This window comes from Mustela nigripes, chromosome 15, assembly GCF_022355385.1.
Source record: "Mustela nigripes isolate SB6536 chromosome 15, MUSNIG.SB6536, whole genome shotgun sequence".
Taxonomy (NCBI): domain Eukaryota; kingdom Metazoa; phylum Chordata; class Mammalia; order Carnivora; family Mustelidae; genus Mustela; species Mustela nigripes.
Window position 1 is genome coordinate 12167728 of NC_081571.1, and position 25253 is coordinate 12192980.

General features: G+C 43.7%; 1 protein-coding gene across 1 annotated transcript in view; it reads right to left on the reverse strand.

Moving 5' to 3' along the window:
- The window catches only part of KATNAL1 (katanin catalytic subunit A1 like 1), a 119285-nt gene extending 112314 nt beyond the window's left edge, over positions 1 to 6971 (reverse strand). The window contains exon 1 of the mRNA XM_059378173.1: positions 6894 to 6971. The gene's annotated coding sequence lies outside the window, so the exon portion shown is untranslated. The remainder of the gene's footprint in view (positions 1 to 6893) is intronic.
- Between the last annotated feature and the right edge of the window lie 18282 nt (positions 6972 to 25253).

Consider the following 25253-nt stretch of genomic DNA (forward strand, 5'->3'; position numbering starts at 1 on the left):
AACCTGCCAGGTTTATACCTGTTGCTCCCCATTTGGAGAGTAAAGTCGTCATCCCAGCCAAAGAACTCAGGAAGACTCTTTGCCTCTTTAATTCCAACCCTCACTGCCCACATGTCACCTCCTCCTACATTCTACTCACTTCTTCACTGAACTTGTCTTTGGAAATGATCGGAGTCATACGAGTGCTCCTAACACACTACCATTGTCTCGTGAATTTCCTCCACCTCCCACATCATGACTTTCCCTTATAGCTTTCTCTGAAGGACCAGAATTGCACCCACTGGGGGGAACAGTCCCCTTCTCTACTGTGAACTCAATGACCCTCCTCTTCATCAGCATTCACTCTCATCTTCCACCATTGGACAGATGATTTCCTGAGATTCCTTCCACATTTAACATCTTAGATCATTCGATGTTCCCCATTCATTTATTCCCTCTGCTTAAAATAGGCACATACCAACCCAAAATTGACATTGACTCTACATGACTCTACATGTCCTTTCCCTTCTAATACAACCTCTTAAAGTGTCCAGTACAAGTCAATTCGCTTCTAGATAATTTCCAAGATATACTTTATTTCTGTATGCCACAGAAGCAGTGTTCTTAATAAGGTCCCTAAAGACCCACTCATTTCAAATCTGATGACTATTTCCCTTCCCTCTTCCTCATTGACCTTTATCTGAAGATGTGTGTGTCTGCGTGTGCGCACAAATGTGCATCCGCATGCCATTTATTGGTCCTTAACCTTGTGATGCCTAGGAAGCTATTAAAATGAAGTATGTTCAGTATACTGAGTAGCATATATGTTCTATTCTACATAGCATAGTCTACACAGAGTATTAGTCTGGTCAAAAAACCGGAGACTGGAAGGCTTATACAATAGATATTTATTTGCTCACAGTTCCAGAGGCCAACAAGTTGAAGATCAAGGGGCCACCAGGGCTGGGGACTGATGAAAGTTAGGGGTCCACCCTTGGGACCTCTTTTAACCTTAATTACCTCCAAGGCCCCATTTTCACCTATAGTCATGTCTGGGTTTAGGACTTTAAAATATGAATTTGGAGAGACACAGTTCTGTCCATAACAATAGGATGGAAAGGATACATGAAATAAATAGAGTGGCAAGGCAAAAAATAAAGGTCACAACTCAAGGCAGAATGCTAGCTGTTGTCTGTAGAAACAAGGAACAGACAGCAAATACCAGGTTTTATTTATTTATTTATTTACTTATTTTAGAGAGGTAGTTGAGGGGGAGGAGTAGAGGGAGGGGAAATTAGAGAATCCCAAACCGACTCCCAGCGAGTACAGAGTCCAAGGCAAGGCTGGAGCCCATGACCCCAAGATCATAACCTGAGACAAAATCAAGAGTCAATGTCCAACCTATGGAGCCACCCAGCTGTCCCTGATCTATTTATATTTTAAATAAGCTCTTCTTCTAGCCAATATACTGATACCTTGTTTACTCACCCTCAGTGGCCATCATTAAAGACAATGATTTTTTTTTTAAGATTATTTATTTATTTATTTAAAAGGGTCTGTGAGAGAGAGAGAGAACACCAGCAAGGGGGAGCCGCAGAGGGAGAGGGAGAAGCAGGTTCCCTGCTGAGCAGAGATTTTTCTTTTTCCGTGGTGCAGGGCTGGATCCCAGGTTCCTGAGATCATGACCTGAGCCACCCAGGCAGCCCACACACAATGATACAAATCTTACAAGCACAACTCCATTTTACAAAAAGGGCTGGCTCAGTCAATATTTTCTTTTTTTTTTTTTTTCGCAGTCAATATTTTCATTCAGTACCACCTGTGATGGCAGGGAAAATGGGGCTTTAACGTGAAACACAAAAGGGCACAGAATTCATTAATGGCTCTGATTTCCACTTTCTGGCATTGATTAGAGACCTTTGCTTAAGAACCAGTCATTCTGAAACAATTGGGGGAAATTGGTTGTGTCTCAGAGAATGTTGAAGAATTATTGTTAATTTTATTGAATCTGATAATGATATTGTGGTTATGAAAGAAAACGGAGAAACATATAGAACTACTTAAGGGTCTACTTAAGGGTCTACTTAAGGGTAAAAACGAAGCAGGAAGAAGATGAGGGGAAAGAGGAGGAGGAAAGAGAAAGGAAAATATGAAGCACATTTAGCAAAACATTCATAACTTGAACTGGGAGAAGGGTACATGAAGTTCATTATACATCAAGCCTACTTCTGTGCAAATTTGAAAAATCTTCATTAGAAAGTATTTTCGGGGGCATCTGGGTGGCTCAGATGGTTAAGCATCTGCCTTCAGTTTAGGTCATGATCCCAGATCCTAGGATTGAGTCCCACATCGGGGTCGTGGCTCAGCGGGGAGTCTGCTTCTCCCTTTCCCCTGCTCATGCTCGCTCTCTCTGTCTTAACTGAATAAATAAAATCTTTATTTAAAAAAGAAAGAAAGAAAGAATTTTCAGGGCATCTGGGTGGTTCAGTCCGTTAAGCGTCTGCCTTCAGGATCCTGGGATGGAGTCCTACATCAAGCTCCTTGCTCAGTGGGGAGTCTGCTTCTCCCTCTCCCTCTGTGTGTTCTCGTTCTCTTTCAAATAAATAAATAAATCTAAAAAGAAGTGTTTTTAAAAATTATACTGGTGAACACTTACTCAATGCCTAAAATGGGAGTCAGCTGGCTGCCTGCCATTAAGAGTAGATCCAACTTTTGTGATGCCTGAAACTTTTACAATCTGGGGGAGCCCTTTTGAAGAAAAATCATGAATACAAAATTCTCTTGGAAGAGGCCTGTGTAGTGAGAGGTCCACATGCTTGAATTCCATCAGATGCATGGTAAACTCTTCTCCATGTGCCATGGGTTAGGTTTGGCTGGCCCATTGATTTCCCCTTATTATATTATTATGAACATTTCAAACATAAGCAAAAATCAGAGGTGATTCAAAGACCTTCTCTGCACTTGTTGCCCAGCTTCCACAGCCATTTGTCTTTAGTGAGTCTTCCCCCCATCTCGTCCACTCCCCTCTATACAGACTGTGTTATCCTGAAGCAAATCTCTAGTATCATTTTATCTCTAAATTATGTCAGTATGCATCTCTAAAAGATAAGGATCCTTTCAAAAACTGAACCACAATATCATTATTGCACCTTAAACAATAATTCCCTAATCAAGTCAGTTCAAATTTCTCTCACTGTCTCAAATATTTTTTTTATAGTTTGCTTGAATAAGGAACCAAATAAAGCATATATGACAATTGGTCTCTTTTAAGGTATAGGTTTGTCCTTCACATGTTTTCTTCCCTCACAATTGATTTGTTGAAAGAACAGGGTCCTTTAGTCCACTAGGGTTTCCCACAGTCTGGATCTCACTGAGAGCATTCCTGTGGTAACATTTCACATGTTCCCCTATCTCCTTCTTTCCTGTAAACTGCTAGTTAGAGCCAGAAGTTTGATCAGATTCGAGTTTGCTTTTTTGACAATAATTCCTCCAGAGAGTGGACTTTATCAGGAGGCACAAGATAAAGTGCAAGCGGGTGCCTGTGTGTGTGTGTGTATGTTGACAGTACTAGTAGCTGTTGCCATAAAACCCTTTGTTTCCCAATGTTTGCTTGGTTGTTATTTAAAAGTGAGTGCCTGGAGGCAGGTGTTGTCTACCGGAGGGGTGCTGCTCTATCTTGACCCCAGGCCCACTCCACACTTCCGGGCTGACCTGGCAGGCTCCCAAAGGTCCTGAACCATTGGAAAGATTAGGCCTGGCAACCTCGCAAAGATAAACAAGGTGCAAAGCCTTGTCTTAAAGGAGTTCATAGTCTGGGTTTTGTAAACACATGAAAATAACAATAAAAGAGGCGTACGGTCATTAAGTGGTACAAGTGACTTGTGCAGTGTTCCCCCTGGGAGTGCCCGGGGGACAAGACCCATCAGCCGGGAGAGTCAGGCAAGGACTTTAATCCAAACACAGATTTTCTCCTGCTGAAGCAGTCCTGGTTACAAGCCGGCATCCACCCATGTCCACCTGCACTTCCTATCCCAAGACGTCCTGTCCATTCTTCTCCACTGTGTGTGTTGGGCCAATGCTTTCATAGCCAAATTTCTGGCTCCCTCCTGGTTCCATGCCACCTGGTGGTATGACCACAAGTTACAACATATTTTCCCACTGAAGAAGGGGGAAGAGATCAGCCATTTTCTGCATTGGGAAGTGTAGAAACAAGGCAACTTGTTGCATGCCTACTCTCTTCCAGGCACAGAGCTGGGCACATACCCGCGTGTTATCTCATTCCTAGCCCCCACAGCACTGAATACCTAGGTACTCACCCAGTGTCCACATTTGCCTCCTTTCTCTCTGACAGATTCCCAATTTTAATCGCGGTGGCAAAGGGCCCACTAACACTTGCCTCCTCAAACTCTCTCAGAGCTAAGAGTGACCGTGTGGAATGATGCTCACCCATGGGTTCTAGCTGCAAGCTGGCTAGGGATCTCTGGGCAAGCTTTCGGGGCTTCTCTTTCTTCCTTTCCTTACTTCACCTTCCTGCCTGGAATGGAGAGTTCAGTGGGAGGCAGAGCAGACATCTTGGGACCACCAGGAGACCCTGATGAGGACAGAAGCCTCACACAGAGGAATCACACAGCAGGATCGAAGAGGTTATCCTCCTGATGTCACTCTATCTCCCCACAATACCTACTTCTAGAATTCCCAGGAAGTGTGAGAAAAGAAAGCCTTACATGGTTAGACCATCATAATCAGCTCTTACATGATGCCCAAGTATAATCTATCAGATAGCTGCTGTTATTACTATGGTAATTCTATTCATGTCTTAAGATACCAAAGTTCAGGTAGGTTAAGAAACTCGGTAGAGTTTACACAGCCAAAATTGGACACAACTGACATTCAACACTTATTATCTGTTCTCTGCCACCTAATTACAGAATACAGAAATCTTTTGCTCTTCCATGATACCTCTCAACAGGCAAGCCAGAGCCTTTTCCTCAAAATTTGAAAGCCTGGTAGAATGAACACTTTTCCCTTCTCCCAGTGTCTGTCTGTCTTCTCTCCAATACTGTGTCAGCATATTCCTCGACTAGTCAGTGCTTACACTGCTGGCAATGAGGACATTGCCCATTCCTTTCCAAAGACCCGTGGCAGCTCCTGGATATCCCTTCTCCCCTCCTGTCTACCACATTGCTCATTTCCTACAGTGGAGAGCTCTCAGAACATTCCTGTTAAAACACAGCTATCCTGACCTGGGATTCCCCCACTGGGTGCTGCACAAAATCCTAGTCTCACAGGAAGTTACTGGATTTAATTAAGACTAAGAAGCACATTCTTTCATGTTTTAATGTCTCCAAGAAATTGGAATGTTTGTTACAGTCAGTGTATCTTGTAATCATCCTTGACCATTTTTTCCCTTGCTTTAATGTTTCTGAAATCATAATGTGACTTAAAGGTCCTGGCATTTTAGTTTTAGCTGGGGTCTCTGAAGGCAAGACCCTTAGTGAAGCCTTACCTGCCCCAAGAGGAAGAGAACTGATTTTACTTGTAACTCTCCCTCGAAAATGCTCCGTTTTTATAAAATGGTGTCTCCTAAATTTCAGCTCTGTCTGCCATAAACTTAAAACGTTAGCAACATGGTTACAGATGATTTACTGGGACGGAGAGCTTTTGCATGGGTTTTTGGAGTATTCATTTTTAAGTTTCTACTATTGTTGGTGTAATTTTTTTTTTTTAAGTATTCAAATGAAAGAAGGTTAAGCACCGATATGCGTTAACAAGCGCGGCTGCAGAATGCCTATCCTGAGAGCTTTACAACCATGACCAACAAGCATCTGTTTCGGAGGTTTGAAGGAGAGCTCAGCCTGCCTCCAGAGGCTTGGTGGGATAACCACCTGGAGTTTCCCCTGTTGCCATAATTCCAGGGTACAAAAAGAGACAGAGGCCCACAGTGAAGAGGGGATAGAAAGAGCAGCTCTTCTTTCCTTTTCTCTGACAGCAGAGACAGTGAAGACTTAACTCTCCAAATCCCCGTGTAACAGCGAATACCCAGCAAAAGAAGTCTCCTTTGAAATTACATCTATCAGCAGAAGAGAGCCACAAAATCTGCATTTTAATGCTAAAATAATGCCAGTTTTCTGAGCTGCCATTACTACTGAAAGATTTTTGAAGAGGAAAAAGAAAAAAGCCGAGAGGGCTGGGTACAACAGGTCCTGATGTTTTCCCCTGTAAAGGGGGTGGGTGTCATTGAAAAATTGTCCCCATCCTCTTGGCCTGAAGTCCCTGGGAAGACACAGACAGACTTTCTGAGGTCACAGGCTTTCTCTGCATCAGGTGGCCACTGAGTCTCTCTGCTCAGGATCTGTAAGGACATTTTCTCTCCACCTGAGTTTTCCCTAGCGCTAGAGAATCCGGACATCCACGTGTAACTGGCAAATTGTGTTGGTGTGGCTACAGGGGGCAAATTTCAGGGCAGTCTGCTCTTCCTGGGCTGATTTCAAATCACTGGATTAATAAGAGCCAACACTAAATTTTTGCCCCCCGTTGCACCGTATCACCAATTCTTAAAAATAACATAGGGACAGATAATATAGAAGATGCTCTACTTTCCAAAATTTTTTTCTGGCTTTCACCTTTTGATGTCCAATTTTGTCTCTGCCATGCGCGGCAGAAGTTTTGCAACTGGGATATTTTTCACACTATGTCATTATCAGTCAAGCTGTCCTTAAGTCGGCTGGATGACCATCCAGCTGAGGAAAGAGTCTTCGTTCCCTTGACTCCCTTCTGTCCTGGACAGAATCGTGTGGTTTCCATTTGCGAGAAACACACTTGCGGATATTGTCTCTTAGCTGAATGTCCTTCTCTCTGCTGTAGGATCAATAATTATGAAAAGATAAATACAGTAAAAGAGCAGCATCACTTACATGACCCTCCCGGCTCGCTAGGCTCCTACTTCACACCTGCTGCCAAGCACACTCGCTCCGCTCCCCCAACAACGGCACAAGCAGGCATTACTCATCCATTTTCACAGCTATGTAAACTCAACTGTAGGAAGTTAAATAACTTGTCTGGGCTCATACTTCTGGTATGAAGTGGAGGCTGGCTTCAAGCCCAGCTACATTCGCCTCCAGCGCCTCTTTCTTTCCAATCTTCCACAACGCCTCCCTAAGCAACTACTAGGGGCTGACCGAGCATTTTCTGTGGCTGTCCCTCGAGCACATTTGTTTGTCTCTTTGTAGGAACCTCTCCCCACCTCTTCTGAAATTGTTACCTTTCTTTGTAATCGCATAAGGGTGAATTTAAAGAAAAATTTCAAACAGTGTCACTCTCTTTTACAACTGGTTTCAGCTTTTCTTCTGATCTTCATATATGGGGATGGAACTAGCATAAAATCTTTAAGATTTTATTTATTTCCTTGACAGAGAGAGATCACAAGTAAGCAGAGCGGCAGGCAGAGAGAGAGGGAAGCAGGCTCCCTGCTGAGCAGAGAGCCCCCTGTGGGACTCGATCCCAGGACCCTGAGACCGTGACCTGAGCCAAAGACAAAGGCTTAATCCACTGAGCCACCCAGGGGCCCCCAGCATATCATTTTAAATGCTAAAAATTGTATACCTTTCTTTTTGCACTTAACGATACACTTGAACATATTCCTATGTTTGCACATCATCATTATAATTACTGATTTAACAACCACATAAAATTCCATCAAGTTGACATACCTCAATTTCTTGAACCATTTCTCCTATGCCAAATTGTTTATAATGTTTCCCTAATATAAGTAATGTCACAACAAACTTCTATTTAAACGATTTTATTTTTACGTGATTTCTACACCCAAGGTGGGGCTCAAACCCACAACCCTGAGATCAAGGGTTGCACGATCGACCGACTGAGCCACCCACGTGTCTCTACAATAAACTTTTTCACATATGTATGCTTTTTCCTTTTACTGGGAATTTTCTTTTCTTTTTTTTTTTTTTTTTAAGATTTTATTTATTTATTTGACAGAGAGAGATCACAAGTAGGCAGAGAGGCTGGCAGAGAGAGAGGAGGAAGCAGACTCCCTGCTGAGCAGAGAGCCCGATGCGGGACTCGATCCCAGGACCCTGAGATCATGACCTGAGCTGAAGGCAGCGGCTTAACCCACTGAGCCACCCAGGCGCCCATTACTGGGAATTTTCTTTAGGCTAAATTCCTAAAAGTATAATTACAGGACTAAAGGGTTTGACTGTTTTATGTTTGACCCCTATTCCTAAATCTTGAGCATGCTATTTTCAACCTTCTCCTCCTTTTATAAGCATAATCTGCAAAAGCCAGATTCAATTTGTAGCTTCATTTCCCTCACGTTTGATTGGGCACTGGGGTCAAGTGGAACAGCTCACACTCAAACTGCTGCCAGTTACCGAATGTAAGCTGGACTTCCTCAAAAATTCTTGTGTTTCCCATTCAAATACTAGGCCAGAGAGATATAAAATAATTTCATGTGTTAGCAAGGGTATGAAGAAATAAACACACCAATAAATTTCACTGACTATAAACTGGTATATTCTCTAAAAGGCAGTTTGGCAATATATAGAAAAGGCTCTATAAATGCATATATGCCTAATTTATCCTAAAGGGGGAAAGTCAACGATAGGTACAAATATTTAGCTGTAAGCTATATCTATAGCATTTCTTTTTATTTTTTAATTTAAATTCTAGTTAGTTGACCTACAGTTCAATACTGGTTTCAGGAGTAGAGTTCAGTGGTTCTTCATTCACGTAGAACACCCAGTGTTCATCACAACAAGTGCCCTCCTTAATGACCATCTCCCATCTAGCCCACGCCCCACCCACCTTCCTCCACGAACCCTCAATTTTTTCTCTATCATTAAGAGTTTGTCATGATTTGTTTCCCCCGTCTCTCTTTTTTCCTCTCCCAAATGTTCATCTGTTTTGCTTCTTCAGTTCCACATATCAGTGAAATCATATGGTATTCATCTTTCTCTGACTGACTTATTTCGCTTAGCATAATATCTTTTAGCTCTATCTACATCATTGCAAATGGAAAGATTTCATTCTTTTGATGGCTGAGTAATATTTCATTTTATTTATATATGTATATATATATATAATGTAGGATCAATAATTATGAAAAGATAAATACAGGAAAAGTGCAGCATCACTTACATGACCCTCCCGGGGTCATGTATGTATATGTGTATATATATACACATTTTATGTGTATATGTGTATATATATATATACACATATACATACATGACCCCGGGAGGGTCATGTAAGTGATGCTGCTCTTTTCCTGTATTTATCTTTTCATAATTATATATATATACATATATAATATATTATATATACATACATATATATATATATATCTCACATCTCCTTTATCCATTCATCAGTTGATGGGCATTTGGGCTCTTTCCATAGTTTGGCTATTGTTGATAACGCTGCTGTAAACACTGGGGTGCTTGTACCCCTTTGAGTCTGTATTTGTGTATCCTTTGGGTAACTATTTAGCAGTGCCATTGCTGGATCATAAGGTTGTTTTATTTTCAGCTTTTTGAGGAACCTCCGTACTGTTCTCCAGAGTGACCGCACGAGTTTGCATTCCCACCGACAGTGCAAGAGGGTTCCCCTTTCTCCACATCCTTGCCAACACCTGTTGTCTCCTGTGTTGTTAATTTTAGCCATTCTGACCCGTGTGGCATGGTATCTCATCGTGGTTTTGATTCGTATTTCCCTGATGAGTGATTCTGAATATCTTTTCCTATGTCTGTTAGCCAGTTGTGTGTATTCTTTGGAAAAATGTCTATTCATATCTTCTGCTCATTTCTTAATTGGATTTTTTTGGTTTTGGAGTGTTGAGTTTAATAAGTTCTTTATTGATTTTGGATACTTCCCCTTTATCAGATATGTCATTTGCAAATAGGCTGCCTTTTAGTTTTGTTCATTGTTTCCTTCAATGTGCAGAATCTACAGCAGAATCTATTCCTTATAATAGCAAAAATGGAAATAAGTGTATGTCCAAAAAAACTGGAATTGGCTTAAAAAGTTATGACATATCTGTATAATAGGGTACTATGCAACCATTTAGAATTATAATCAGATGTGGGGTGCCTCAATGGCTCAGTCAATAGATTGTGCAACTCTTGATCTGGGGGTTGTAAGTTTGAGCCCCACACTGGATGTAGAGATTCCTTAAAAATTTTTTTAATAAATAAATAAATAAATAAAATTATAATTGTGCATGATATAATACATTAATGACACAAACTCAGGCTCATAATATACCTAATGAAGAAACAAGTCACAAAAATGGAACTTACTATATTACCTATTTGTGTGAAATAGATTGATAAAAATAGCTATAGAAACACTCCAGTTGTTAGTAGTATTTCTACCCAGAAAGTGTTTAATGATTTTGCCTTTTTATTTTTTACACCACAGATATTATTGCTTTTGTAATTTTTTTTTTAAAAAAAAGGTGGACCTTTTTTTCTTATTTAGACCACTTTCTGAAGCTGCATGTATACAAAAAATGTTTTCCCTACTCCATCCAGCTGGGACAAGGACAAAAAGAAGTGTCTGCATCATCCTCTAGATTCTATGTGTGTTTCATCGTCCATACATGCAAATATCAAGGAAATAGCCAAGGGATTAGAAATGTATGATGCTGAATGTAAAGGAAATCCCCTTCAATATCTCATTCAAAATAACAGTACCCCCAGTCCAGCCAAAGAAGTGAAGGTGACTCAACCTCTCTACCAGAGACTGGGACACTTCTCCCTGCAGAAGTAACGGGGTGAGGGGAAGTAAGGATAGCAAGGAAGAGACACCACCTGCCCTTCCCGTGTTAGTTACCTATTGCTGTGTGACAAGCTACCCTCAGACTCATTAGCTTAAAAAAGCAAACACGTGTGACCTCACAGTTTCTGTGAATCATGGATCTGGGAGCTTCTGACTCAGATCACTCATGAGATGGCAGTCAAGCAAGGACCGCAGTCATCTGAGGGCTCGACTGTGGCTGGAGATTCTATCCCAAGCACACTCACAGTTGGTCGCGGTCTCACTAGCTACCGGGTAGGGGCCTTTTTTGTTTTTTTGTTTTTGTTTTTGGTTATTGGTTATTAGTTATTATAACCAGAGTCTTGCTCTGGTTATAATCCTACAGGAACAGGGTTGGCCCAATATAGCTTACTACTCAGTTACAGGGAAGTGAGGGGGATTTCAGTCCCTCAAGGCCTAACATCAGGGTTAGAAAGCCTCAAGGTCACCCTCACCTGCTTCAGGCCTCACATATGCCTTCAATCCTGGGCTGCTGCTCCCTGCAGGACAGGCTGTGCCTCTTTCCTGCCTCACCCCACACACTTGCCCCAAGGCTGCCCCACATTCACATCGTCTGCCATGGCTTCCTCTTCACCTCCTTTTCCATCTCTTATTTCCAACAAAAGTTACAATCTCCATATGCCAATCCCCAAATTCTAGACCATGATCAAAGGTATCAAGTAAAATGAAAGGTAGAATTTTTAGAAGAATTAGTGTGGCCATTGAGAGTCTTTTAGTGACTCGTATGTAAGATTGCTGTATACTCTCAGGGCTTACAGCTGAGTATTTACTACCTTTGTTAGCAAATAAATGCATTAAGAGTTGGAGGATACATTTAAGCCTACTGGCCCCAGTTTGGCAAAGTAAAATTCAGCAACTCTCTGATGTTTCCCCCATCCCTGCCCCATCAAAAACAAACAAACAAACAAACAAAAAACCCAAAAACAAAAACAAAAAAAATATCTGACCTGTGAAATTGTGCAGTCTGGGGACCCACAGGTGGGGCCAGTGGTGCTATTGTGTTGTTTGTACCGTTGGTACCATGACTGTTCTTCTGCCCTGAGATCAGAGGACCAAGTAATGCATACCAACTCTAAGATGTCCACATCAGGAGGCTTGAGCCACGTAAGAAATAACAGAGAAGAATCTTATGTATTAGCTACAAAATGTTTCTAGAAGTAGAAGATTTATAATGGTGAAGAAGACTTCTTAAAGTTCTGGAAAAGTCCGAGGGACCCCGTGGTATCCTATGCAGGTTAATATGGTAAAGTCTATGTTAACATGACAGGTAAACACTATATGGGTCAGGACTCTCCCAGTGGCCAAGTGACAAAAGCTTAACTCATATTAGCATAGATAAGGATGCGGGGACTGGGAGGCAAGGATTTGAATGCCATCAGAATTCTTTCTCCCCATCTTTGTCTCTGCTCTTCTGTATTTTTGGATTCATTCTCTCCTACAGAGAGCTTTCTTCACACAACAATAGACATGGGAGCCCACCTCACTGAGTTCACAGTCAAAAGACTCCATGGCCAGAGAAGAAAGGGTTCTGTGAGGTCCTGTGAGGAATGTCCCACATTAGGACTCTGTCAGGTGACAGGTCCCTCTCTACACCAATCATTATAGCCAAGAGGTCAGCTGTGTTTACTTGATTCCCTAAGCTTCACTTCCTCATCTGTAAAACAGGGATATTATTAACACCAACCACAAATTGTTGCTGTGAAGATTAAAATAATTCGCATGAGATAGTGCATATAAAGTACTAAATTCTGTATCCGGCTCAAAAGTCTATTGCCTATTTTGGCAATCATTAATGTTCTGTGATCAGCTCAACATGGAGACCAAACCACAATATCTGGTCTTCTATGCTTGCCAACACTCTCTGATTCCTACAGCCAGACTGGAGTTGTGTCAAATAATGAACATAACATACTATAAAACCACGCATTCAGGAAGGTGTGGGAGGGTCAACAACGGCTGAAACCAGAAACACTTAATTTAGGACTTAAAGGAACCTCCATGATATCTCACATAATACAATTGTACCCTCATCTGGTTAGATAGAGGCAGAAAATATAAATCAGGGCCCAAATCCTGTTGCTATGACAATCTAGTTTTAGCAGTTGTGGATTTGCTTTTGTTTCTTCCATCTGTAAAATGGGGATAATGATATTCCCCTTCTATTCCCACCCTGGGGTGTGGAGGGACTTAATGAGGAGCTGTTGGTAAGCTGCTTTGAGCTCCGCTAATGAAGCTCTGGGCAAGCACTCACATTACTACATGGGCCCTTCATGGCCATGTGTGTTTGGCGTAAGAAGTGGGTTGGCTTTACTTTAAAGAGCTGCCAAGAAATATAGCCTAAATGGTCTTCTTCAAAACTGAAATTAGAACAGAAAGGTTGACCCAGTTACTGCCTTGTCCTAGTGAGACCTCATGCCTCATCGTGTTGATATCACTTCCTTATGAGCACCACACATGGGTACCACAGACCTACCATCACCTTGTTTTATTTTATCCTCAGATCAAGTACCATCTCATTCCACTGGGGCATCATTCTCTCTTCACCACAGGTGGAAGGTACGGTTGGATAATGTAAATTCTGGATGGATGACCATTGTGCCAATATTACACGAATCATTTGTCAATCATATCTCAATGAAACTGGGGGGAACCCCAAAATAGGAGGAAAGGAAATTACATACTGTAGAGAGGTAAATGGAAAAACAGATTTTTAATACTGTACTGAAATGACAATTAAATCTTTAAGAAGGCATTACCCCAGTGGTATACCAGGGCTGGGCTGGTAGGGTCATGTGAAAACTGTGAAATTTTTAGGAGTTTTTTGAACTAGCTGTTAAATACAGCCATTTTAAAAACTAAATTATATGCCCCTGCCATTTTTTAGAAGTATATTAAAAACAAAGCTCATAAATTCTCAAAACTTATCATTTACAATAATTTGACAATTACATTTTCAAATGAGGTCAATTTATGGCCATTGTAGCTCCATGGAGGAAATGTAGTCCCCGACTTCGGATGTTTTGTTTGAAGACTTTTTGACTTCATGACGGTACGAAAGCAATTCTTGTTTAATAGAAGCCAGACTTCAAATTCTGAATTGTGATCTCTTCCTGGGGAGTGATATGCCGGCAGTAAGATCCTCTCTGTGGTGCTGGGTGGCAGCTGAAGCTTTCAGTCAACCATGTGAGAATGAGGGTCAACGACCCACCCGCTGACAACTATTCTGTCCTCAGAACGACCACGCTGATTTTCACTTTCAGTACAGTATTCAATAAATTACATGATATATTCAACATTTTATTATAAAATTGGCCCTGTGTTCAATGATTTTGCCCACTGTAGGCTACTAGAAGAGCACATTTCAGGTAGGCAAGGCTAAGCTATGAGGATCAGGAGGTTAGGTGTCTTAAATATATTTTCAACTTACAGTATTTTCAACTTACAATGGATTTATCAGGCTGTAACCCCATTGTAAGCCAAGGAAGAGCTGTATTATATAATAATGTGCCACTTTGCATTTCTTCCCATCTGCATGTTCAGTGATGTCCTTTCAGTAGCTTGAAATTAGCCACAGTAGGAGTATTTATACCACAGAAACTGGACTGCTACAAATCAGGCGCCCCCCTTCCCCCAAGAGCCAGTTGCCAAACATTTACTAGCACACCCTGTCTAGACCCATAAGGACAAAGCAAAGACAGGAACGAAAACAACAGCAAACGAAAAATGTCAACAATATTCTGGAAACTAAAAAAAAGCAGATGAATAAGAGGTAATTAATTTAGCAGAGAAGATAAAGCCAAAACCTAGCCCACAGAAAAGGAAGGCTGCGAGAAGCAAGCCAGCTACACCACAGAACCTTAGAAACTGAAATTGATTCCCTCTGTGCAGAGCATGGGTGCAGGTGTGCTGAAATTTGTGCAAGAAGCAAATAGACTCCCCACATTCCTTCCTGTACCTGTGCACCCAGGCCACCGTCCCTGCCTAGTCCTGGGAGAAAAGGGTGGATCAGAGATCATCCGGGCAGTGGGCACAACTGAGAGCTAGCATGTGACACATGACTGAAATGGGATTCAATGAGTCTGCATTTTGGATGGCAGGATCCCACAGTCCCCTTCACCCTCTTGGCTCCCAGAATACTGGCAACGAGGCGTATACCCCACAGGCAGAAAAACAGATGATTCAGTTGTAGGGAAGCGGACCATTCCAAGAGAAAAGACTTCCAGAGACTGACCCAGCAGGACCCCAGTGGGATATCCAGATCACTGCAGAAACACAGACAGGGAGCCCACTGGTCAACAAGCTTCACCCATGCACACATCCCTTCGGTGCAGTAGAAAATGGCCTGACATTAGAGGGAAGCCTCTAACATGAAGAAAAAATCTTTCCAAGGTCGAATAATATATCCAGACAAGCTATCAAGGGCAAGAGCAGCATAAAGACATTTACAAGCTCTCCCACTATTTACCTGCCATAGGCCTTTCTCGGGAAGCTATTGGAGATGTGCTCCATCAAAGAACCAACTAAGAAAGAAGACAGGAGCTCCAGATAATAGGCGATGCAATGTAGAAAAGAAGGCAAGAGAAAGCCCAGGATGATCCTGAAGGGAGGCTCTGAGATTGCTAAGTAGAGTGGGCCTGGTGGAACCAATGCTGAGTTTAGAGAAGGAAGACAGCTCACCAAGACATTACCAATGTGTCCACTACACTTGGGAGAGCTTGGGGATCAATTACTCATAAATATCCCTCCAAAATTACACAATTAAGTAGACAAGGCAATCACTGGCTCCAAGGGGACAAAGATGTCCCAGAGCAGACATATGGTTATAGTACACTGTGAACGATAGTCACATAGTTAAAATAATGCAAATACTGAACAGTGATTTAATCAGAAACTTCGAGGTCCCCTAATACATAATATTCTACGATGTACATATTTTTCACATTTTAACACCTTGAAAATCAAACTGAATCTTGTAGTCAGCATGAATAAGAAAGTGTTGAATCATAGTGTACTTGAAAGTACTTTCTTTCTTTTGTGGTGATTCATCAATAATGCTACATCCTGGAGTGCCTGGGTGGCTCAGTGGGTTAAGCCTCTGCTTCCAGCTCAGGTCATGATCTCAGGGTCCTGGGATTGAGGTCAGCAGGAAGCCTGTCCCCCACCCCCTGTGCCCACCCCATCCCCCGCCTGCCTCTCTGCCTACTTGTGACTTCTCACTCTGTCAAATAAATAAATAAAATCTTAAAAAAAATTTTTTTAAATGCTTCATCCTATAATGGGTGGTAGCTAAGATGGGAAGAAATATAGAACCTCTGTCCCCAAGTGAGGGAGGAGTGTCAGTAGCTGTATGGGGGGTGGGGGTGGGAAGAGCAAAATCCTCACCCTAACTCTTCCACAGCAATGTCAGTAAGTGAGTTCTAAAACTATATTATCCAGAGTAATCGCTGCAAGCAGCCGGAGTACAACTAAACTCATAGATAGCCGCGAATCAGTAACTAGAGATAGGAATGGACAGGCCAGGGCGCCTGGGTGGCTCAGTGGGATAAGAATCTGCCTGGGTCATGATCCTAGAGTCCTGAGATGGAGTCCCGCATCTGGATCCCTGATTGGTGGGGAACCCGCATCTTCTTCTCCCTCTGCCTGCTGCTCCCAATGCTTGTGCTCTCTCTCTCAAACAAATAAATTAAAAAAAAAAAAAAATTTTTTTTTTAAAAAAAGAACAGGCCAGAAGGCTACTGTGTTGTGATTTCTTTGGAAGTCCTGTAAACATGTGACTGCTTAAATTCTTCAGATTATATATGTACGTATTGAAAGTGAAAATAATATGTATAGAATAAAAGTAATAAAACGAAGCTCTCTACTTCAAGCCTCCCGGGGGCAGAAGTTTTCAGACTGTTACAATCCAAAGGGATCTTTATGGTCTCCCTTTCAGGACAAAGGCTCCAAGGCGTCCCCTCACTCTCGTGATCCGGGCTGGTCTTCAGTGGCCCGGGCTCCCGGTGGGGGGTGGGGGAGCGCACCTTGGTTCTGGGTGCTTCTTTGGGCAACTCGGCCGCCGGATTCTTCATTCTCAGGAGATGAGACAGCCGGCCTGGGGGGAAAGTAGAAACCGCGGCGCACAAGACACGTTTTTCAAACGCTCGTGTTACCCCGAGCTCTCTAGAATGAGAAAGGAAGCTGGCGGTTTGGCAGGTGTGGAAACCCTTTCCCACAGACATCTGTCGGCGGTTCTGGAAGCCTAGCCGCCCCCTCCCCCCGCCCCCACCCGGCCACCCCGCTCTTTACAGAGGAAGAGCCCCGGATTCCCGGGGAGACGAGGCATCCGTTCCGCCTGGCGCGTTCCAGCCGCGTTCCAGCCCCCTGGCAGCAGAGGGTGAGAAAGCCCGGAGAAAGCAAGCCTCGTCCTGGCAAAGCGAGATGCGCTGGCACTTCGGGTGTCAGACCTCCCCGGGAACGTCCTCGGGCAGACGGGCGTCCGCCTGCACCCCCGGGATGGTCGGGCGCCACGTGACTCTGCACGGGAGCGAACTCTCGTCCACAGTTCTGCCCCCCTCGGGGGGAGGGGGCTGCCCGTGGGACTAAGCACTTAGGGGGCGCAGGCCGGTGGGAGAGGCTCCCAGGACCCTCCTCCCATCCCCCCCATCACCCCCCCACCCCGTCCCCGCTCCGAGCCCGCCCAACCCCCACCGCCCGCGGGCAGCTCGGAGCCTCGTGTATGGATGGGAACAAGTCCGCACTGGTGGGTAAACAGCCACAGCCCCCGCCCCTCCCCTGGGTCCCCCCCACACCTCCCCGCCGTCCCGCAGCCCAGCAGAGGGCCTCCAGGAGCTGGCTCTGGAGATGAGGCTCTGATTGGCCAGGCCCGCTTGTTAAATATTTTAAATATCACTCCCTGCCCCCGGATCCATCCGTGAGAGGCCAGAAAGCAGACTTCCTGCAGAAGCCCCTCCACCTTCCTCTCCCTGCCTCCTTCGCTCCCTCGCCCAGAATTTGTTAGAACACCAAGGGAGTGTCGCTGGCAGCCGAATGTCTTTTTTTTCTGTGTGCAAGAGGAGAAGCCCTTTCCTCATTCCCTGGGGGACCCTGGTGTTCCAGACTGCAAGGAAATTTTCCTCCGTGCCTCTTCCTTTTACTTCCCTAACTTGTTTATCCTGATGAAATTAGGTTAAAATGGCTAGGGAGAGCATCCTAAAAGGGGGGAAATAAAGTTACTATAGGCAGACGTGCAGCCTGAGGGCCATGTGTGCTGAGAAACAGCCAGGGCCTGGGTGATGTGCACACCCCCAGCTTGCTGGAGGCTTCTGGATATCCACATTCTTCAATCCTGGCTGCCGGAGGCCCTCTTTCCCTCTTCCTTCCGGGTTTCCAACCCCTGCAGGAGAGGGATCCCGTAGGCCGCTGGTCTGGCCCTGGCCACAGACCCCTGGCCCCAAGGATGTTCTGGCTCCCTTTATAGAGCTGTGGGGAGGAGACTTGTGTTTCCCCTGGAGTAGGAAGCTGAAGGGGAGGCAAGTTCAGGTGTCACTAATGCAATCAAAGAAGGGCCACTTCCCCCACAAACAAGCCTTCGGCACTCCTGAGACTGCATCATAATCTGGAAGCAGTCCGTTCTGTTGCATCTATCTCTTTAGAAAGCATTCTCATCTCTCAAAATTGTAAGACTCGGGACAATGGAGCAAATAGTCTCTTTGGCTTTTGTTTCTGTTTTGCTTGTTTGGTTTGTTTTTAGATGAAATCAAAGGCAGGCTGCAGAGTGGAAAGGGTCAGCCCAGGAAGGATGCAGAGTAAATCCTTAATCCCTCTGGCTGTCATCTCTTCCTGAAATGAGAAAAATACTTACTGCCTGCCTACCTCAAAGAGTTGCCATGAGTAACAAATTTAATCCAGCTGCAAAAGGCCTTAAAAAGTATATAAAGGAGCCATGTGAGTTTAAGCGACACTGGTTTTCTCTTTTATTCCAGCAAATGCGTGACCGCATATAGGGGACACTCATGCAGTAAAGTCAGGGCAATACCCACTTGGCAAAGCTTGCCTCTGCACACTCAACCTTGGTTCCCTCCTGGTCCACACCCACGTGAGGTCCTTCCCTCCCCAGATAACCCACTCTGAGATATTGTCACCAGATAGCCACTATGCTCCCACTGGGTGCTTAGGACAGCGTCTCCCCGGGGCAGGGGTGCATGTCTGTGAGGCCTCCTTCCCAAGTGTGCGGGCTTCGTTGCATCAAACCGCACAATCCTGCTAGCTCAGCTGGAGGTTCTGGATCCACCGGAGGAAGGGGTAAGACCAGATGACCAGGGGCGCAACAGGTGTAAAGAAGCACTGGTTTAACCTGTAGGAGAGGCCATCATCAGTTTAAGAGGCCCTGGAAGAAGTCCGGAAAGGCCTGCTGTAGTAGGAAAAAAACTAAAGTATTTTGCACAGCTTTAAGAGGTAGAACCAGGAGGCCCTGTGCTAGGATTTAAGAGGTCAGATTTTTTTAAGCCATCTTTATCATTTTCAAGTGTACAATTCAGTACTGTTAAATATATTCACACTGTTATACGACAGATCTCTAGAGCCTTTTCATCTCGCAGAACTGAAACTCTATACCCACTAAACACGAATTTCCAGAGCACCTGGGGGGCTCAGGTCATGATCTTGGGGTCCTGGGATCAAGTCCCATACCAGGCTCCCTACTCACTTCATGTGAGTAGAATCACACCGTGTCTGTCCTTTTGTGACTTCTTTCACCAAGCATAATATGCTCACATCCACCCACGTTGTAGCATGTGACAGGATTTCCTTCTCTTTTAAGGCTGCATAATATTTCATTATATGCATATATCACATTTCATTCATTTCATTTATTCAATGACATGTGGGTCATTACCCCCTGTTGGTTATTGTGAATGAAGGTCTAATGAACATAGATGTACAACTCTCTCTCTGAAATCCTGCTTTGAATTCTTTTGGATACATACCCAGAAAGTGGGATTGCTAGATCATATGGTAATTTTATTTTTAATTTTTTTAGGAACTTCCATACTGTTTTCCATATGGCTGCGCCGTTTTACATTCATACCAACAGTGCACGAGAGTTCCAATTTTTCTGCATCCTTGCCAACAATTGTTCTTTTCTTTTCTTTGGATAGTGGTCATTCTAATGGGCATGAGGTGATGGCTCATGGTAATTTTGACCTACATATTTCTGATGATTAGTGATATTGAACACGTTTTTATATGCTTGTGGCCACCTGAATATCTTCTTTGGAAAATAGCCTATTTGGGTCCTTTGCCCATTTTTAAATCGGGTTATTTGGGGGTTTTGTTGTTGATTTATAGACGTTCCTTTATATGTTCTGGTTATTAACCCCTTATCACATATATGATTTGCCAATATTTTCTCCCATTCCGTAGGTTGCCTTTCCACTATGTTGATTGTTTCCTTTGATGCAAAGAAGATTTTAAGCTGGATGTAGTCTCATTTGTCTATTTTTGTTTTTGCTGCCTAAGAAGACATATTTTTTAAAAGATTTTATTAATTTGAGAGAGAGACACAGCATGAGAGAGAACACAAGCAGGGGGGAGAAGAAGAGGGAGAAGCAGGCTTCCCACCGAGTAGTGAGCCCAATGTGGGGCTCAGTCCCAGGATCCTGGGATCATGACCCCAGCCAAAGGCAGATGCCCAATGACTGAGCCACACAGGCATCCCAGAAGACATATTTTTAAAGACGTTTTTTAAATGATGTATTTATAGGGCAAAAAATTTCGAAAGAAAAAGGGGGTTGGGTAGAGAGAGACAGTGAAAGAGATGTACATATACATATAAACATACCTAGATATATATTCATAAATATATGCACGTAAAATTCTCATGTCTACTGGAGACCCAGTCTCACAGTTTTCTTTCCCAGAGGCAAGCACAGTTGCCAGTATCTTTCCAGATAAAACCTAAATATACATACGTGTGTATCCTTTTTTTTTTTTTTTTTTTTTTTTGATTCTATAAACCTGATACACATTACTGAGCCACATTCTTTTTTTCACAAATCCACAGGGCCGGGGCAGAAGAGTCCATGTAAAGACTTCCCTGTCAGTACGTGAAAATAGTTGAATTTTTTTAACAGCTGCCTGATATTCCACAGAACAGATACTCCATAATTTGTTTAATCAGTCCCCTGGTTAAACATTTAAATGACCTCCAGCCCTTTGCTGTAATGAATATCTTCGCACACACGTCTTTGAGCCCATGGACTATATCTATAGATACAGTTATTGTAATATATGTTATATATATTTATAGATAGATAGAGGGATAGATAAACAATATAGATATTGTTAAAAGTGGAATTGCTGGTCAAAGGCTCTGTGCATTTTCAATTTTGATAGATAGAGCCACATAGAGGGTTGATTTTACCCCAAAGTAAGGAGGGATTTTGTCAACCAAGACTGTCCAAAGTGTGTGCTCGTTTATGAGGTTGTAAGTGTCTGAAAAAAATCAGGACCAGGTTACAAATCAACTTGTCAAGGACACCACTGGATATATTCAAGCATTGTAAACTCATTGACCACAAAATTCCTTCCAACACCGACAGGGTGGCTTTCTAGTAATAGGAATGGCCCAAGAGACTCAACATAATTTTGTTGCATACTGGTCAATGGTAAAGCATGATGTTGGCTTGACATTGGCATTGGGAGATCCACGAAGGATGCACATTAATGCAACACATGGCAAAAGACATCCTTGAGTGAAGCAGTTCTCTAAGTTAAGGGCTCCCCATGGTATGTTTGTACCTGTGGCCCTCAAGCAAGTGGTTAGAAAAGATACTTGGAGGAGCTCCTTCTTGTCCTTTCTATCCATCATCACTCCCACTGGACACATCCAGAACACCACATATGGAAAAGCACTCTTTAGCAGAGGTCGCCAAACAGAGTGCTGTTTTGTTGACAGCCATAGGTCGGGGTCCACAAAAGTAGGGCCATGACACACTGGTGTGTTGTAATGTGACGGGGAGTGTACTTACTACTCTTGCTAATTAAAGATCCATGGTTTCTCAGGGATGGCAAGTTCCCTGCCTTATGTCCACTCATTTAATTTCCAGCAGTTGATTTTTTTAGAAGCTCTTTCCTATAGACACAGAACTGAAATATCTTCTCTTATTGGTTTTAGTTCTTCCTTTTGGAGCCACCAAATACAAAATTTTTCTTCTTCTTCATTCCAGACCTTCCAGAACAGCCAGTAGAGGCGCAGTCCGTCTTCTCCTCCTTGGGTTCCTTCCCCTCGTCTTCCAACCATTTCTTATGTGTCATGTTTTCCAGATGTTCACTGTCTTAATTGCTCTTTTTGAACACCTCCCAAGCAGTCAAAGGCCTCCGACAGCGTGCTTCCCAGAACTGGGCCTGATCCTGGCCAGGGAAGGGTAAGATGGAATCATTTCCTTGTTTTTCTACACTTTGTTATAACAGTGGAGCCTAAAGTCAGCATGCCAGAGATCTTTGCTTTGGCCTGTTATACAGGCCTTTCCACTTTGGGGGTTTTTATAAAAGCACCCTGATTTCCTTTAGGGAATTTACCCTCCCCCCATTCTGAGAAGTCTTGAGGGCCTGTCAAAGATTCTCCCTGAGCCCCTCCTACTGGGAGGATACTGGCGCTTAGAACCCAATCTGGGCCATGCAGACTGGTTCCTAGGGTTTGGAGTCTTTGAGAGAAGGAGAGAAAACACTGCAGCTTAGAAGTTCTGATGGGGGAACAGAGAGTCTGTCCATTCATTCTTGCTAACAGCCTTCTTTCTTCCTGAGGCCGGGCTCCTCAGCCTCCACCATTACTCCAGACCTTTCCAAAGTCCTCTTCCAAGTAAGTGCACCAAAAAACTGCTTGTCACCAAAAAACTCAGACACCATCAGAATTTACCTTGTTCTGCCCCAGTCCTGGTGGGGGCCTCACTGTGGGCCTCACAGACTCCTAAATCTGTTCCATAGGCTGTTTGCATTCAGGACACTCTGACACTAAGTGAGTTTGGTTCTTCCCCCACACCAAACAGCTCTCCACTTCTCCAGACACCAACTAGGTGTTCTATGATTTAATTCTAACACTGTTTCTCCGGAATTACTATGGAGCTCCCAACCTCAGGGTTCAGTCCCATAAAGCTGTCCCCACGTCAGCAACCAATGGCACATCCTGGGGCCCTCCCAGTGGCTGTAGAGTTGAGAGGTTCCTGCAACTCCCTTCTCAGTTTCAAGAATTTTCTGTAACAGCTCACAGAACTCAGGTTTATTGTGAAAGGCATTATAAAGGATACAAATGAACAGTCAAATGGAAGCGATGCATAGAGCAGGGTATTGAATGGAAGGAGGCCAGGGTTGTGAGTCTTCTACACCCTCTCTGGGTGTGCCACCCGCCCGCACTCTGATGTGTACACTGACCAGGAAGCTCTCTGAACACCGTTGTTTATGAAGGGTTGCATTACTAAGGATGACTGATTAAATCATTGGTCATTGGCGATTACTTCCACCTCTAGTACCTCTCCCCTCCCAGGTCCGGGGATTGAGCTGAAAGTTCCAATCATTTTATCACAGAGTTGGTTCCATCCGGCAAACAGCTCCCAGCCTGAAGCCATGAAGTCACTTCATTAACTGTAAGCTCAGGTGTGGTTGAAAGGGGCTTGTTATGAATAACAAAAGAAGCTCCTGGCACTCCTATCATTCAAGAAATTCCAAGGGTTTAAGAAGACCCTGTTCCAAGAACCAGGCTTGAAGACCACATATACATTTCATATTAGATCACGCTCTCACACACAAGGGCAGCTCATTTTGTACTGGGGAAGTTGCTTTGGGACAAAAACACAGCCTTTGAGGACCCTCTGATCTCTCTTACTTGTTCCCTTCTATCAAAAGATAACTGCATGTTGATTTGGCTATTTTACCACCAGTCTTTGGCAAAAATGTGAAGCAGCTAATTATAGCCCCTGTGTGTTGGCTACTTGCTCCACGCCACCTCTCTGGAAACTCAGCACTCATGGAGGTTTTCCAGATGGCCGATAAGTCACCGCCCGAGGTTCAAACCCAAACCTCCCTCTGAAGCTGGGGAGAGATAATGAGATTCCTTTGTGATTCACAGCCCATGGGGACTCAGGAGAGAAAGATGTGTGTCCAACTGTTGCCAAGAATATGGGAGGAAAGGGGCAAAGAAGCACACAGAAGATGCCACCTACTCATTAAGAGTGATACAGCTAGAAATGGAATCATGGAATCACCCGAATGTTGAGGCGCAGGTTGAAGGCATCCGATTACCAGTGAGGCAAAGACCTAGGTGGGGAAGGCTGCTCCCAGCCAGGTGTCCTTCAGCATCCTGAGCACCGGACATCAACACAGTGATGCCCACCCCACATGCTAGCATCCCCGTCTCACTGCACTCTCTTTCCTACTCAGAGGTTGTAGGAAAGACCCCCTCCCCTGCTTCCTCACCGTTGCCTCCTCACCCCACATTCCCCTCCTGGCTCCAGCAGGGACAGCTCTTCGGGAGGGAATTAACAGCATAAGGAATCCTACATGCCCAGAGAAAAGACAAACATTGTGGGAAAATGTAAGTTATATTAAGATAAATTTAGATATGGCTTTTACTGGAGGGTTTTTTTTTTCCCTCACCCAGATTTGGTAGCTCTAAGATCCTAATTTTATAACCTTGGTCATGGGGAGAACCTCGACTGATTCCTATCACTTTAAACAGCCTTTTATAGCCTCAGCATCTAGAGTACATTTCCTCTTCTTTTTCAACATATCACATTTCTTGGCAGAGCCATCTAGCAGAAAGCACCAAAAATTTTATAATGAGGATCAAATCAAAATTTCACACATCAGATTTGTCTTGTAGATTGTTTCTTCCTGCTACTTCTTTCCCTATTCTAACTTTATTTTAGTGGCCGACAATTTTAAATTTCATCTCGGCATGGTTCAATCATCTTCTAGGTTTTTGTTGCCAAAGGGCATTTGCTCTTTGCACTGACTTTAAAGTTGCTACATTGAAAGACTCTGCCAGTGTAATCACTCAGGAGCTCGGCTGTGTTCGGACAGTTGTCACTTCCCACTCGAATTCCGGAGGGGGGGTGAACTCCGCAATGGCTACCACTCTCTTCCGGTCTCAGTTTAACTTGGCTTCTCGCTAAGATTTTTCCATTTTAAAATGTGTGCTTGCTCTTGATCCCAATGTAAAGGTCGTTGGGGATTGCCTTTAAGGAATCAAGATCAAGTTCAAACCCAAAATACCACAAGGCACTCTGCAGGGGCCACAGAAGGACCCTCTCTCTTAACGACCCCACCAGGCCAGGAGGCCCAAGCAGCCTTTGCCTCTTCAGCTGAGTCACCATGGTCCCCCAAACATGCTTTTTTTTCCCCCCTGAAAACACTCTCCTGGCTCTGCTCAGTGACTAACTCCATCACGAATGTGACCCAGTTTG